General features: G+C 36.0%; 1 pseudogene; it reads right to left on the reverse strand.

Moving 5' to 3' along the window:
* Positions 1–1,538: 1,538 nt before the first annotated feature.
* LOC137956578 (histone-lysine N-methyltransferase ASHR1-like) lies at positions 1,539–12,438 on the reverse strand (annotated as a pseudogene).
* Positions 12,439–17,656: the final 5,218 nt, after the last annotated feature.

Genomic DNA, 17,656 nt, shown 5'->3' on the forward strand with positions numbered 1-17,656 from the left:
CAACAGAGCAATCCATGTGTAAGCTTTAGAATCAACCAGAAATTGCCTCTCTTAACTTTCAGTGATGAATCTTTTAGGCCAGAGACTTTTTCTTTTTCTTTTTAAAAAAAAAGAAGAAGCTAATTATACACTTAAATAATATTTGTTGCCTTGCTCCCATCTACCACAGTTGTAGGTGAACAATAGCTATTCATATCCTAGTTTGTTCGCATGAGATCAATGATTGGATCAAATGGGGTATGCTTCCACTAGGGGAAAATGTCATGGATTAGGTAACCTGTATCCAAAAGCTAATTACCATAAAAAAAAACTGATCCAAACCCTCCTGAAGATATAGTCATGTCAATGAGCAATCCTTCTACACCTTCCATTCATGTAAAACTCATATAATCGATTACCCTAATTACTGAGACAAGGCCAAAAAACACTCTAAACTAATCAAAGCAAACTTTGCCATTTCACTTTGTTGCCTTTGTTAGGTCTTTCTTCTCCACAAATAAATCTAAAAAATTCTTTGTGATCGGTTAACTCAATGAATTATGATCCTCCCTCCCGCATAAATTATCAGCAACCATATAGAAGCACCTGATCTAAGATACACTGTAGAAGAAAGATGGAGTAAATAAAGACAGAGCATGGAAAATGACACCGTGGGAATACTGGGATTCCTCTTCCCCGGAAGATGCATGAGCATTGTTTCCAAACCCAGGAAACATAAAAACTAGGCCGCTTCAATCAGCCCGTACTAACAAGACATCATTCTGTTTTCAACATGCATCAAAATTTTCGGTATTTTATTGAATTTTGAGGCATTCAGGACATATCATCTGTAAGCATTTGGTATTTCTCAATTATGTGTAGAGAAAGAGCTGATATTGTTTCATCAACTATTTGCTTCAAACGACAACATAATTACTTGTACAGAAAACTGAGAATCTGTTGAGCCTGAGTAAAAACAATGTTCTCTCTTGTCTATTGCAATTATCTTGCAACCACCAGCTCCTTGATTTGACCTAGGTTAACCAAGTTTGTCCAATGAATGCTGAATAATGGATTCCGTCATGGCAATGATCACTGAAGAAAATCAAGAAAAAGCATAAAGTGCTTGTTCTGGAAGTTGACCTTCCATTGTTTTATTGCTCCCGGTGAAACCTGTTGATGGACATGACATGCTCGAGATTCAAGCCATCAGCTGGAATTCAAATGGTTCTCTTCCTTCACCTGTGGAATTAGATCATGTAAAACTCTTTTCCTGGTTCAGAGAGTTCAATGTGAACTCCTCTCTCTCTCTCTCTTTCTCTCTTTCTCTCTCCTTTTTCTCTTTTCAAAAACCAAAGAAAATAAAAGATAATGAATGCAAGGAGATTGAAAAGTAAGGCCAAAATGTCGGGAATGTGTGAGAATAATAATTGATTTACCGGGTACTCTAGCAATTTTTTGAAACAGCAGCTGCAATAATTGATCCAATGCTCTTATAACATGAATCTTACATAGTTGATTGCTCAGAGAATTTTAAAATTTTAAATACAAAAGGAGTATGGAGGTACCAAAATGTTGATTTCACTGAGAAGTTAAGATGAATAAAACGAAGAAAAAAACGTTCAAATATCTTATTCTCCAATTCTTGTATTATAAAAAAAACTTCTTCCTCAACATCCAACATCACTAGTACCTTATTGCCGAAAAGGGTAGTTTTGGATAGTTCAGCCACTCATCAGTGTCTGCTCTTATATGCTACATTTCAGTAGAAGATTAGTTTGTGATCCACCAACTCTCATCACACAAGTGTAAACCACCATCTGCTGCAATCATTCTAGGAGAACCATCAACATCATTAAGATATTAAATGCATTTTGATTTTGAACCCTGGAAAGCACAAATTAAAGAAAGCATGGGCACAATAAACCATCAAGGGTTATTACTGAAGCTTTTCCAGGGCTTGCTAATTAGCCTCTTGCCACAATCCTCAAAGCCGCGAAGAATTTTAAGCATTTAATTATTTTCAAGCCAACCTCAACAAAACGTGAAAACATAAGGTTTTATCTTTCTTTTCTAGTTAGATATCCCGATTTAATGTAGTATCCACTTTAAAGTATTGTTATTGACCTTGAAAATGGAGTTCCATCTTTGGATTGATGAATACCTTAATGGTCTTTATCATGTTTACTATAATGACCAAACCAATAAGAGAATGAAAAACGAATCATCCAAATCCTTATGTTTCTTCTTCCCAACTTCTTGCACAATTTATAAATCAATTAAAAATTGCATAATGGCAACCACATTTTGCCCCAGAAGCAAAAAAAAAAAATTGTCTTCATTGCCAGTCAGCAGGAAATAGAAAGTACCAGGAAAGATATAAGCAGGAAAATTAAAATTTTAACATGTAAATTCTATTTCTAAGGAACATAAAGACATTTTCAAATTTTTTCTCAGTTAAGTTCCTTCAAAACAGTTTCCTTTTATTGAAAAATGACTCAAAAAACACCTCAAAGGAAAGATTTAACCACAGAGCTGGTCACTCAAGTCAGCTTTACTTATATTACATTTCTCTACAAAAAAAACTTTATACATATTAGAAAGCTGTTTATATCTTTTTTCATCAGGACCTACCTAATTGTATACAATAAAAGGGTACCTAACAGCTATAATGCAACACAGAATCTTTCTTTCCTTCCTATTTGTTAGATTAGTAGTTGCTTACATATGTAAATTCAAAAATTATTTTATGTGCAAATGCACTTGTCTCAATGCCCTCATGTATAATGACTTAAATGTATTTTTCATTGTCTATTCTTACAGGCGGTTGTTGTTGGGTTGGGACTTTGGTGACTAGGACATTTCTTAACTGGAGCAAGAACAACTAGTTACCTCTATTTCAGCTAGTTGTTCTACCCCAAACAGAAATAACGATTCTCCAGCAAAAGCAAACAGAAATAAGGAAGACGAACCTTTCCTTCCTTGTCGAAATCATCGAACTCGAACAGAAATACCTCCAATACTACCAACGCCAAAAAAAGGGGAAATCCACTGTCGAAATAAATGGACAACTCGCCGGAAAATCGCAGCCGATAACCCTGGTATTCGAGAGACCAGTACTCTCCCTGTGAGCCACACTCAGAAGACAAAACGACACGATGCCCCCATCTTCCTTCGTTCCCCCCTAAATTCCCTCTGAAATCGCTAACATTAATTAAATTTCCAAAATGCCCTTGACCCATTAATTAAATTTCCAAAATGCCCCTGACCCATTAATCACCCTCTAATTATTCTTTTGTTTACTCCTTCTAGAGTAGGTAACACTAATTTGGGGTCTATCACTAACCAGGCTCGACAACAGTGAAAAATGAGGAGAAAACGCAGGCGATTCAAGTTACGGCCAAAGAGATGAGGGTCGCATCTTAAGAAAAAAAGCGCGGGAGAATGGCAAAATTGCAATAAGGATGGGCAAAGATTAGGTTTCTCGTTGGAGGGGTAGGGAGATGGAAAAGAACAGAAAAACAGTCGGGCTTTTCTATTCCAAAAAGGCCCTAATCTTCTAAATGGAACGGGACACCATCGTATTCCGGACTCCTTTGTCCTGTGGCATCCAATCTAGAATGCCCACAACCCATCTCAATCAAAAAACCATAAGGTTGGGGAGAAGAACAGAGGGAACAGCTGTGGAGCTCAGACTCAGAGAACCACTCTCGAATTGAAAATTTGGGGCTTCAAGAGAGGGAAAAGAGAAGGAAAGAAGATACAACTAGGGGTGGACATGGGTCAGGTTCAAGTCAGGGTTTTGAGACCGAAACCCCAAACTTGAGGGGAAAAAAACCCAAGACAGGGTAGGAAATCTAACCCCATCCCCTCCCCATTTCCTTTTCCCCTCAAAACCCGTCCCCGCAACCCTGGCCTAGCGCCACTTCGGTCCGACATAGACTTCACCTTTCAAGCTCTCACATGAATCACTACAGAAACTAAAATACTTCTCTATCTAGCTTAAAAAGTAATTAACGCTAGTAATGTCAGCATGAAAATGCAAACAAGAACCCCATAAAACAATTTGCAATCCATAGGGTTACGGAATAAATTACTCAAGCCAAACGCAATCATTAAAGCACAATGTTACCAGGAAAAGTAAAGGATTTAAACTCACACACCTAGGGCTTCTTATCATTCACAGATTACTTAAAGTGCTTACAGAAGAGGCAATCGTTTGTAAGCCAATAAGAAATCAAAGTTTAAAAGATAACTAGTTTTTAATGACAACGGGGACAATCTTAACAATTTAAAAAAAGCAGAAACATATTACTAACAAAAACCCAAATTGTAACACATAAAGAGTAAAAAGAAACTTACTGACCTTTCCTTTGGAGATTCATGAGGGAAAATCAAAACCAAGAGAGTTTACCCGCTCGAAGTTGGCAGCAACTAACTAGGCTCGACAACAGTGAAAAATGAGGAGAAAAAGCAGGCGATTCTAGTTACGGCCAAAGAGATGAGGGTCGGATCTTAAGAAAAAGAGCGCGGGAGAATTGCAAAATCGCAATAAGGATGGGCAAAGATTAGGTTTCTCGCTGGAGGGGTAGGAAGATGGAAAATAACGGAAAAATAGTCGGGCTTTTCTATTCCAAAAATGCCCTAACCTTCTAATGGAACGGGACACCATCGTATTCCGGACTTCTTTGTACCGTGGCATCCAATCTAGAATGCCCCCCCCATATTTCTCAATCTTGGTACCTCAGGAGGTCATTCTTTGTTAAGTTCTACGGCCTTAGCACATAGAGAGCTTGGTTAGGAGAAGAAGAGAAAAAGTGGGAAGAGGAAAATTGTTTAGAGATGGTGTGAGTAGGGGTGGCATCAAACTGAGCCGGTTTGCAAGCGACGGTTCGAAATCCAGATAAGGTTCGTTTGAGTTAACGAGTAGAGTTTTACCGAACCTTGGTACAGAGGCGGCCATAGAAGGGGTTGGGAGGGACTCGGTAGAGACGAGGGGAAGAACCCCCCCCGCGCTCCCGCTCCTGACTCCCAAGCCCATTAACAAGCCGGCTCGCGAGCTTCCGAACCAAACCCAATGTCAGGAAAACCACCTGGATAGACAGCTTCACCAGAATTTTAGTCAGTCGTTAATTAGGCAGCGAACAGGAACCGCCATGAAAGAGGAATAGCTTGGTTTCTATGAAATTTTCAAGACAATCTTTTGAACTTGTTTTACTCTTTCAAAAACAAAAACAAAAACAAAAAAAACTTTTTTTCGTTCTGTAATCAAAGATTTAGCTTGGATGTACAAGCTTGAAATCACCAGAACAGGAATCTAGGCACTGATTCTTTCCTCTGTTTAGCTTTCCCCCAGATCTAGTACTTCCCTCCATTTTGCTTATTCACCTTGGAAAAGACCAGCTTACTTTTTATTAATGTTACTTATTTTTTGGAAAGGAGCATCTGATGGATATTGAATAAATGGCCCTTCACATATTAGACCCACCAATATTCCAGTTGGCGCCACTACAATAAATTATCGTGATAATCAACTACTGAAACGTTTATATTTTCAAGAGTACAATTGTGAAATTTGAGCACTATAGACTGAAAGCAACCATACAAAACTCAAACACAGCAATGAAGGAAAAAAATAATGGAAGGAGCTTCACTTACTGATCGAGGAAACTTCATTTCTTTCAAGGAATTATCCACTAAGACAGCACCATAGCAGTTTGGTTTCACACATCTGAAAGCATGTATAATAAGGTCAGAAAGATTTAGCTCTGAACAAGCACTACAGTTACATTTGAATGAGTGTTGTTCTTGTAGTAGTTGTTGCCTCTCCTCACGATTCCACTGCCCAACCTATATAGCACACAAATATAAATAAGATCAATCTATGAGGTAAGCTTCAAAAGACTCAAGTCCAAAAACAAGGCCTACACATACCTGTGGACCATATGACAGCTCCAGGGAAGATCCAGCTTGAACAAATTCTATCGAACGGATAAAAAGTGTACGTGAAAGGAAATAAGAATGAATGTTTGGCTTGCAAGAATGGTTGAACAAACTACCCATCAAATAGATAGCTTGGCCTACCCTGACCTGTCAAACAAAAAAATGTAGTACCAAGATGAACCCAATGCCTGTTCAACTCTGAACCAAAGGCCAGATATTAACTTACAGGTTTAAACTGGGAAAAAAGGGAAAATTAAACCCCACAAGTTGAATCTTATCATATATTCAGATTTAGACTGATTATAAACTGTAATATTTATGAGATCACTCTAAGGATTTATGATTTTATTCCAACCATATCAACTTCTTCCAGAAAAAGGACCCAATTAGGACCATCTCATACACCTTTATGTCCACAATCTAATACCATTATCTTCCCAATTTCAGGAACATTAAGCTTTTTACTAGTCCTAACTGCACTTCAGAAATAAATGGAAGGCAGCCAGACAAATTTAGTAAACACTTTAATAATAAATGTTAAAATCAGCCAAACATGAACCTGTTCAATATTAGTAGTTGATGCCCCTTTTGCTGCATATGCATCACATGACTTCATGCGGATAACCGCCATTGAGTTTATCTTTATTTGAGATATGAGTATCATCAACTGCATGAAAGATTCAAAAATACAAATACATCAGATTTTTTTTACATTAATATCACTGCAGAAATAACTAACTTTTACAGCTTAGAAGTGTAAAGCATTGCATTTCCCTGATCACCAGATCTTGCTCCATGGCAGCTCAAGAAGATGTAGCTCACATTTAATTTCTTTGTGTACTGGCTACTTCTATTCATATATTGTTAATATTGTCTTTCTGGTGCATCATGTAACTGTAGCCCTTAGTTTCTATTTGAACTGGTTAAAGCTTCGCTAAAGGGGAAAGAAACCAGAGATAAAGAAGTAAGCAGAGAGAAGAAAGGTTGTTAGTGTTTCATAACAAAGAAAAAGAAGAATAGATGAAGAGATAAAAGTGCAAGGAAAGAGCAAGCATGAGGGAGATCCAGAGAAGAATGAAAGGGACTGGAGGCTGTCCCGCTTGATCTTCTCAAGTTCCTCTCTGCTATTTACAACTTCTACTAATCAGGGAAATTACAAGTATAAACTGAAATTAAACACAATAAGAGGAGGTTATGGCAAATAAGACTAAAATTATATTCTAATTTTATCACAATAACTCACTTAGAAGGGTACCTTTTGACATAAATATTTCACTACTTTGATCATGTTCTAACCTAGGATATAATTCTGTGCATATGAACTAAATTTCAGTAAATAAAGTAGCTTTAATATATCATTTTTTATAAATATATCATGTTAGAACCAAGAAACTTGGCACAGTAACATCAAAATCCAACTACTTGGACCTATAAGAGGAAAAAGAAAAGGTGAAGCTTCAGAGAGTCTCTCTCCGTTCGTAGTGTTACATGAGCAACCTTTAAGCAACAACTAATACTAAAACGAATATTTGAGCATACCTTTGAAGCAGATGCCCCACAGAATGGATATCTTGAGCCACAGGAGTGCTCAAGACAGTAAGAGAGTACAACTGAATAGATGTGCGTGCAACTCCAATTTTCTTTCACCGAGCATTAAGGCATAATTGTGCAAAAGATCCTACACCAGAAAGTGACTCAATCAGCCTTCTTCAGAATTGGGAAGATAAACAGATGATGAACAAATAGCCATGATCTAAATTCTTCATACAACGTACACAAATACAGAATCACCAAATTACAGTATATATGCATGAAATGACAGAAGATGCATGTCCAACTAAAAATTCCTTTGACCATAATTAGTTGTGATTTTGGTTTGCTTGGTTCCCTTAAACATGAAAAAAGAGGCAACCAGTATAACCTTTCTATAGGCCTTTTGCCAAAGCTTCAAGCCCAAGAATTTCGAAAGAGAACATAGTTACTGCAGTTTCTATAAGAGAATTAGGATTTAAAGTTGATCATTCAGATTTCAGGGATCTTTTTGATGTTTCTCTCACAGGGTAACAAGGAGATCTTAAAGGGGACAAGTATCCATACTTTAAGACATTGATTTTAGAGATAATGAAAATCGTGAATTTATTTGAAATCCTTCACCAACTCAAGTAAGAAATTACTTTGTTAGCAAAAATATACCTCATATCATTCAAACTTAGGTAAATTGCATAAAAGTACAAATGTATTGCAACTCTTGGTTGCTAGTCTAATGGAATTATGTAGAGCATTAGGCTTGTACTCACTAGAATAGGTCGAAGTACTTTCTTTTCTGGAGTAATAATAAACTTGAAGTCTTCATTTGGACATAAATATTTTTTCATGAATATAAATAACACATTCTTGGTCAAAAGAAAAAAGCATAACAAAGATAGGTAGGTAGATAGATAAATGGATAGAGGTAGAGAAAGAGAGCACCACCAAGCTTTCCTCAGGCTCAAATCCCTCGACTGAACACCTCTTTGTCTCCATGAACTTCACCAAAACTCGACCTGACAAAATAATTTCAGGTGGCAAAACAACAGGCCAATTGGCACCACCACATTCATGCATGTGTTCAGTGGATCCCTCAACATTTTCATTACTCTGAAAAATTATTTCATGCATATATTTCTGAACATTCACAGGTAACTTCTCATTCTCGGTAACTTCAATATGATTGTCAACAGACTGACTTCCTCCAGCTTGTTCTTGGCAATACCCGGAACAGTACAATGATATTGTACAGAAAGAACAGGGAACAATATCGGTTGGAAGTTCAACAAAGCAAAAATGGCAGTGTGTTTCTCGACATTGCTTCAGTATAACCTACAAGCCACCCAAGTAAGAAACATTCAAATTTACCATAATGCTGAAATATCTGATGATTCATGATGTGCAATGTCCATTTAGTTTAGGAACCAGTGCTTTTGAAGTCCTAGACCTAAGTCTCAGCTGAACATGTTTCAAAGTCCAGAAGTGATAATGGACATGAACCACTATTTCTGCAAAGAGAGACGAATAACAGAAGTGGGGCCTCCTATATGCAAAAGATGACATATATGATTTGAAAAAAAGAAAAACAACAAACAAGAGAGGGATTATAAATCCATACCGCAGCATAAGGTTTCTCAGAATGAATTAATGAAGATGGAGGAATGTCATCTGATGAAATCATACCCCTTCCTTTTTCTGGTGTTGTAATGCATTTTGTTCTCCTCAACTGTCATATATGACCTATGTTATTTAAAAAATCCGAAAAAAAATTCAAGCTACACCATGACCACTAATTTTCACTCCAGCCCTACCTTTTCATATAAAAAATTAAAAATAAAAAAGAAACCAATAAAGAAAAGCTTCTCACTACAACCTCATAAACCAGATACTAGACTGAACAAAGGGCATCGAAAAAATTTATAGTACACACACACACCCCTACACACACCACACACATACACCAATATGGGGAGGATATTAAGAAGAGCCACTTCAAACTGGCAAGAAACTAAATGAGGTTCCCACTGCAGTAACATTATAAAAGATATTGTAATCAAGCTCCATAAGAGCTCAATGGGTTCTCCAAGAGGAAATAATAAGATAATGACATAAATCATCTTCTAGTTACCCCTCAAATTAAAGGAGAATAGAAGAGCAGAAGGTCGAGGGGAAAAATTAGAGTCCCAAGACTTGGCTGCACTATTTAGCTATTCATCAAGAAAGAGATATCAAATACAGCAACAGACAGTAAGAAAGAGAGATACCACATGGTCCTACATCCTTCTTGGAGCCTTTACTATTGGGGCTACTTCTCTCAATTCCGCTACGTCGATGGTTTAACATTGAGGCAATTTCACCTTTAATTTGGCTCTTTCCAGAGGAGGATGTCTCCATAATCAAAGCAACATTCAAATTATGTATGGCATCATCATAGTTTCCCAAAGATGCATTGGCCTGACCTCTTCTATACCATGCCTGTTAACAGAATGTTGACTGCAATGCATGTCAAAATTTAAAGCCACTGGAGATAATCCAGAAGCCAGGTTATGCACATCCATGAAAGATGACAATATGGAAAAACTTCGAAAGATGGCAAGTAGAAAAGCTATATGTAAGAGTAATGCAAGTTGGAAGTGGGTATGGCTGGCAAGTTACACAATTACCTGGTTTGCCACTTTATATGTTCTTTTGCAAATAGAAATAGAACAAAAATCCTTAGATTTCTATGGATTTGGAAAAAATTACTCATTGACCGTTGCTTATTAAACAGAACAAATACAGGTAAAGACCATTGTATATCCAAATTCTTGATTACAAAAATATGGAAATGTTTTTTTTTTCACTCCTCCCTAACAAATGTAAGATAAGATCTCGATCTGTCTATTCAAGCCTATCACTCTAAACTGGAACAAATCTGGGACCAATTTGATTACATGTGTCAAGCCCTTAGTTGCAGCCCAAATGACAAATTGTGTGCGCATCCAGAAAAAGCAGATGAGAAAAGGAAGATCTTGGCATTCTTGGCTGGTCTGCAATAATAGTATTAAAACATGTTTGTTGGTTGTACTACCTTGGCACCTTTAGATTTTGATCTTTAGCCATCCTTGTCCTCAGGACCCAGCACCTATATGAATCCTTTAAAAGATGCAAAAGGTGTTGCCTCTATCCACATAGAAAGCTGAACCTTCCACGCATTAGCAGTGGATGCTACAGGAAAATATCGTACACCTATTCGATCCATCTAGCTATGATGCTTCAAAAAGAAACTCAGGCCTCAAGAAGAAACAGAAGAATGGGATTTTCAATGGCTTAACTTTATATCTCTTTATGTTATTACTCATTTACACACAGGTAACAGGCTAAATATATAAGTATTAAAGCATTTTGTACATGTATTGAATCGATTTAGCGGAATTGGAAAAAACACATGAAAACCCTCACTCAATGTTACAGTTACTCACGATCCTAAAAGTGGACACACATATATCCTTGTGCATCTTTCCCACAGTTTTATTAATGATGCATATAAATGAATAATAGGATAAAATCCATTAAGATATATTTTTTTCTGTCATCTTTATAACAGCAGTCAACAAAGCAAGTAGAAGAAGTAGAGAAAACATTTGACAGATGATAAAAAGGCCACAAAAAAGAGTGAGGATCAGAAATATTTTTACCTTTGAATAACAAGGTGCAAGAGCTATTGCTCGGTTGCAGTCTCTGATACACTCCACTAGAAGCTCCATTTTCTGATCAGAGCAACAAGTGAACAGTTGAAGCTACTGAGAGTGGAAAGAATCCACCACAGTTTCATATGTAGGTATAAGAAGCATTAAGAATTACTTGGCATGAGAGTGAATGAAATAACCATAGGTTCGAATACACATGAAAGACGGAAGGTGAAGACTTGAAACACTCTGTTAGATCTCTTTTTTGTTCGTGAATTCAAAACTTTGCTTCTTTGGAGTGAAATGTAGTATTGGTTTTAATATTTTGAAACGGTACAATCATATATTTTTTTTAAACCAGAGTCTGCTATTATATTACCAGAATATAACAGAAGACAGAATATACCGATGGAAACTGACTCACATGCATGGAAGTAGCTCGGTTCACATAAACAGTTGATACCATTTTCTTGTCTATATCATCGGTCTTCATTGGTGCAAATCGCAATGCCTGTTTGCCAAGCAAAAAAGGAATTAGAGGCACTTTAAGTGAAGCAAAGTACCACACTAAATAACAAGTATATTGAACCTAAGACACCACTTGAGTGAGCAACATTGATTTGGAACAGCACCCAGCAGCTAGGTAGCCACCGTAAAAACTAATAAAAGCCTCAACACAAAACCTGCAGCTGGAAAAATCTGCTCGCTCAAACTTGATATTCCAAAACCTCTTCGAACAATTTACCAATGGTTTCACTACCAGAAGAGGTGACAAGTAAAAAGCGAACAGCAAAAAAGGCGAAAAAAGTTCAAACACTTCATGTATATAAAAGAAAGAACTCTCTCACCTGCGAGTAAAAGCTTACAGCCCTGGCAAAATCTCCGCTCGAAAAGCACTCATTTCCTTTTCTCTTAAAATCCAAAGCAGACGCCGTGTTCTTCCTGCAAAGAGCCATTTCCGGGTCTGACAATTCCCTAACAACCTATCAAAGACAAGCAGGAGAAAAACGTTAAACAGAAAATGGTAGAAATACAGAACAAACGAAAAAAAAAAGGCAGAAACTCATCACCCTCTGAAACTGGGGCAAAGGGCGAAAAAACTCAATTAGCGACGAACACGACGAGATAACAGTAGCCGGAGTGCTCTCGTAAATCAATTCTCTGAGCTCGTTTGGAATCAGGGATTTAAGCTCTTCCATGAGATTCTTCGGATGGACAAGGATTTTAAAAAACACGTTTATAGTCGTGCTGTTGAATCGTGGAGAAAGCAAAACAGGGGCTGAAGGACGATGGAGGATGCAACTCTAGACTTTCCCGCCCAGACAAGAGAATAAAAACCGAGCATGTCATTGCGTCGAACCCTTCCTCTCTATCCCCAACCCATGTTGGGTGTGAAGTGATGGGAAGGGACCCATTGCCTAGGTGGTCAACCTTTAATTATTTTTAAAAAATTTATATTAAATTTATAACTTTCTAAAATAGCTTCTTGGACATCACATTTTCTAAAAAATTTAGATTTTTTTTTTATAAATATGATCTTGTAATTCAAAACTAATAAACAATTATAGTAGCAATGTTACCATGTCTTTGTATCAAATGTACAATTACTAATTACCATATATTTGTATCATTAGAAAAATACCATGCTTCGCTAATTTGCTAAGTAGGCTTGTGTTGAGCATATGGCTCAGTAGTCTCTGCATAAAAACCAGCCATGGGAGTTGGTGGAGTTTCCCAAGGGAAGAAAATGATAGGGAACTTGATAAATGTTTCCAATTGCTAATGAGAGACGGTCCCCAACCTATTCTTCCAGGTGGAATCCTAAGTTATGTTTTCTATCTTAAGGGGTGAATATTCGCCAAAGTGGAGATTGTTGAGCATATGGCTTATATAATATAAGGTTGGGGGGATATTAATGTATAGGGGTATTTGTGTATTTTTGACACAAATACCTCTAGAGTTTAATATTATATAAAGATTATGTAACCCTGGTTATCTTTAGTGAAAGATTTATCCACATCGTTCTAGTGGACGTAGGCTCAGCCGAACCATCGTAAATTTTGTCTTGTCCGTTCCTATTTTTCCTGTTCTTCCTACAACGACTTGCGACTTGGATGAGTTGGATCGAATTGTAGAGAGGAATTCGATTTTTCTATTTCAAGTGAATCCCTTCAGCCTTGATCGGACTCAATTAACAAAGTCAATTTTTAAAGAACAAAAATGGGTGTAACCAATGTTGGCTTAGACTTGAGTCCAACATCCTTCTTTTCTTAATATGTATAATTGAATGCCACATTGGTATAATATTTTTTTCCAAAAAACTCATTATCAAACTTTTTGTTATCACCAATATGGAGTTATCTAATAAATATTTGAATATTTCTACAAAATATAAAAAAAAAATCACCAGATTTTAATTAACTATAATTTATTATTTTTACATATTTTACATATAAATTACATGATAAAATACATGAAATATCATCTAAAAGAGTAATAAAATAAACTAAAAAATTCCAAATCCTTCATTAATCTTTGACCTCTTCTCGTTGTTCTTGTAAAACTAGAGAAACCAATCAAAATTTCCATCTTTGACCGTCTTCCACTCTCTTCCATCCACTTCTATGCCACAAATAATTCCTAGTTTTCGAATCAGAAACTTATAAATAGTAGCTGTTTTTTTCAATTCCACAATCAGAAACTTAGAAAATCAAGCACTAAAGATTTAACCAAGTAGAAAACGAAATGGCTGGAAACAAAGCAGTTGTGGTCATCGTCCTCATCTGTCTCTTGGTAGCAATGGCTTCTATGCAGATACACGGAGCTAGGACTTGCATGGAGGCATGTATGCCACAGTGTATGTCAATCAGTTCCCGCGTCACCGAGGAGGAGTGCCACAACGCCTGCACTAAAGGATGCGATGAGTATTTCAGAGGACACTGAGCAACGAAGTGGTCATCGTCCTCATTTGTCTCTTGCTGTTGTTGCTACTAATGCTAGGTTTTGTATCAGACTGGTGAATCGAAAAGAATTGCATGTTTTTGCTTCGGATGGAAGGTTTAAATTTTCTTTTGCATTTTTGTGCAGAAGTATTTGATATAAAATTATATTTCCATTATATAAGTAGGATTAACAAATCTTTAGATCTGGGAGGATCTTGTAAGTTGTATAAATCTTGTTGTTACCGAAAATAAATGTCTTAAGAGCTCTTAATCACCATTGGAGGGCTCTTGCAAAGAACAAAAGGCTGGGAAGAGGTCGAACCTCTCCCTCCTTTTTTGTTCTTAATGGCATCTGCTTTGGTATTCTTAGTGGTAAAGTCATATACTCATACACATGAAAATGTTAGGAATTAGACACCCTAATTCAAAACTATCGAGAACAATAATAATAATTGTAGAAAAAGGAAAAACATGCACGAATAACAATAAGATTTATACAGGTTCACCTCAAGGTAAGACTATATCTTGTCTTCTGCCACTACAGTAATCCACTATGAAAATGAAATAGTTTACAAGAGAAATCGTACATACTCGTTGTTTTATCTAACCTCTCTCAGCTGCGACTAATGATCTTTATCGATGATAAATCCTAATAGTGGTGCCCCAAATTTAAAGAGAAAACTCGAACAACCATCAAACAAGAGTGAAATCCCTAAACTACCCTTAATGAAACAGCAGTCGATATATCGAGGTCGATTCGCGTAAGGCGTAAGGCATTAATTAAGTTTCACAACTTAATAGAAAACACATAGTAGAAGAAAATAGACATCAATTGTGTTTGAATTCATAAATGAAAAGAAGATAATAAATTCCTATTGGAAATAAGTCCCAACTTGAGTGATCTCATTACAAAATTGTAATATAGGAAATGGTAAGAACAAGAAGATTACTAATAGCATTAACAAATGATTATAAGTAAAAGAAAAGCCCAGTAGACAAATTTTTTTTTCACAAACCTGATGAATAACCAAACTATTTCTTTTACCATATTATTTAACAAAATTCCTAAAACAACCTTCATCAAATTAAAAAAAAAACTCATTTGAACCTTGAAAGGAGTATCGACCGAATTTTGTTTAAGCTTAGATGCTCTCATTTTTAATTAGTGATCAAATTTAAATTAAATACCTTAAAAATTAATTTTTATTCATTTATGTTCATGTTCATTTGAAATTTTCTTATTTTTATAAAATTTTAATCATAAAATAGAGATATTGATATTATTATAAATATAACATACAATATCTTTCTAAGGAAGAAAATGAAATGGCTGGCAACAAAGCAGTTCTGGCAATCTTCCTCATTTATCTCTTGGTAGCAATGGCTTTTGTGCAAGAACCTGCATGCCACCTTTCTGTCTTGTCCATCAACAACGACACTGAAACCTACCATCTTTCTCTCTCTTCCATCCATTTCCATGCCCAAAATAGTTCTTCGGTTCCAAACCAGAACCTATTAAAACCAGGCTTCTTCATTTCCGACATTAGAAAACTGAAGAAAAGTAGAGCTTCAAACACTACACAGAGATACGAAATGGCTAGAAACAAAGCAGTTGTGGTGATCTTCCTCGTCTGCCTCTTGGTGGCAGTGGTTTCTGTGCAGATATGTGCAGCCAAGAGCTGCGTGGAAAAATGCATGCCTCAGTGTATGACAATCAGCCATCGTATCACCTCGGAGGGGTGCCTTCAGGCCTGCACTAATGGTTGTGTCGAGTTAAGCAAATTACATTAGCAGTGAGGCGGGTTACTACCCTGCTGCTGCTGCTATGTTTCACCAGTCATTTACATGATCCATCGTGTTCTTATGTTCTACTTTTTTACCAGATTTATGATCAGTAAAATGTGTCCATATTTATGCAGGAATCCTTTGACATAAAGTTATAATACTGTGTTTTTATTGAGCCATTTGAAGTTGAAGTAATGAAACTATTTAGCTCTTCTCTTGTTTAAATTATGAAGAGAGAGAGAGAGAGAGAGATTTGTCGATTTTAAATTCTTATTGTAAAATACAAATTGTTTAGGATTTCACATATTTGATAGTATATTGGGTTGAAGGTGAATAGGTTTAACAAAATTTTAAGCATAACCTGAATTTTCATGTTACCTACAGTTTGAAATCTCTACCAACTAAATTGAATTTCTCTGGTAGGAATTTAAAATCTTTGCTAGTTACATTGTAATTTTGGAGTACAGTTTTGAAAGTTTTTGGCTAAAAGAATCAATTTTTTGGCAGAGATGAAGAATATACTAGCAAAAAATTTACATATCTTTTGGAAATTTTCAAAATAAAATTTTAAAACCTTCTACCTATCAATTTCTTATTTTCACTCCCTTGAGAAATTATTAAACAATTTTTTAAAATATTTGTGTTTTACCTTTAAAAAAATAATCCTAAAAAAGAAATGAGCCAATAAAAAAATCAATAAAGAATAATTAAATTATTAAAATGCAACAAAAATCATAACAACTATACAAAAATGACAAAAAATCCATAAAAAGATATAAAACACTTCAATCCAAAGGAGGATTTAAAGAGAGACGACTCTCACTCTCTACATGCCACTTTAAAAAACACTATGGCACTTCATTAATGTTTATCATTTGCTCATACACCTCTTGTAGAGACCTCAACCGCTCATTAATATCATAGTAAAACTTTTTCAACCGCTCTTGAGTTAGGTAGTTAGAATCCTTCAATTGCTCTTTAGTTTGACTCAAAGCCTACCAAGTCTGTTGCGACTCATCCTTAAGTTGTGATATGTAAGAAGAAGACTATTGAGTGGGAACAGACAAGCTAAACTTGCTTATCACCTTTAGTCCACTTGTAGCGATTGATGAGTAATCATAAATGTCTTAATCTCATAATATTTTCACCCTACGAATTTTAAAATACAATAGCGAGTGTGTTGCAGTAATAATAAAATAAAGTAAAAAACATACTTCAACTTAAATATGTACCATCTTCTCATGAGTGAACATAATTGACTTTTGTCTCATAGTATGTGGAACCATTTCTTTATTAATGTTTTTGACATTTACATGGGAATGTATTTGCAATTGGGATTGAACAACACTAATAATATTTTATATACTTAAAAGTTTTTATACTTAACCTTATTTATCTCAAGATCTGCATTGAGATAATTTTGATGATACAAACATTCAAGTTATTAATGATGTTCATTAAATATGTTATGCTGCTCAATAAGCCCTTAAAATAAACTTTCGATTGCAATCCGTTCAAGTGGCAAAAGATTGTCTAAATGACCTATAAATAAAAAAGGGAACAAGTGTTAAACACCTAGATAATACATCCCAAAAGACCGGTCTGTCAGGAGGAGAAGGCATAGGTACTTAACCCTGGACCATAACATTACACCCCACCTTTGCGAGCCAACGACCACAACGGCGCAACGACACTGGCCCAACCACGATAATACCTAGACGCGACCTACCAGTAATTTTAATCCAGCCTCTGGAGCCTGTTTTGATACCAAATGTTAAACACCTAGCCAATATATCCCAAAAGACCAGCCTG

The sequence above is a fragment of the Aristolochia californica genome, unplaced genomic scaffold, assembly GCF_029961685.1.
Source record: "Aristolochia californica isolate CCGP_79_NKW_82.1479 unplaced genomic scaffold, dmAriCali1.0.hap1 SCAF_2, whole genome shotgun sequence".
NCBI lineage: Eukaryota > Viridiplantae > Streptophyta > Magnoliopsida > Piperales > Aristolochiaceae > Aristolochia > Aristolochia californica.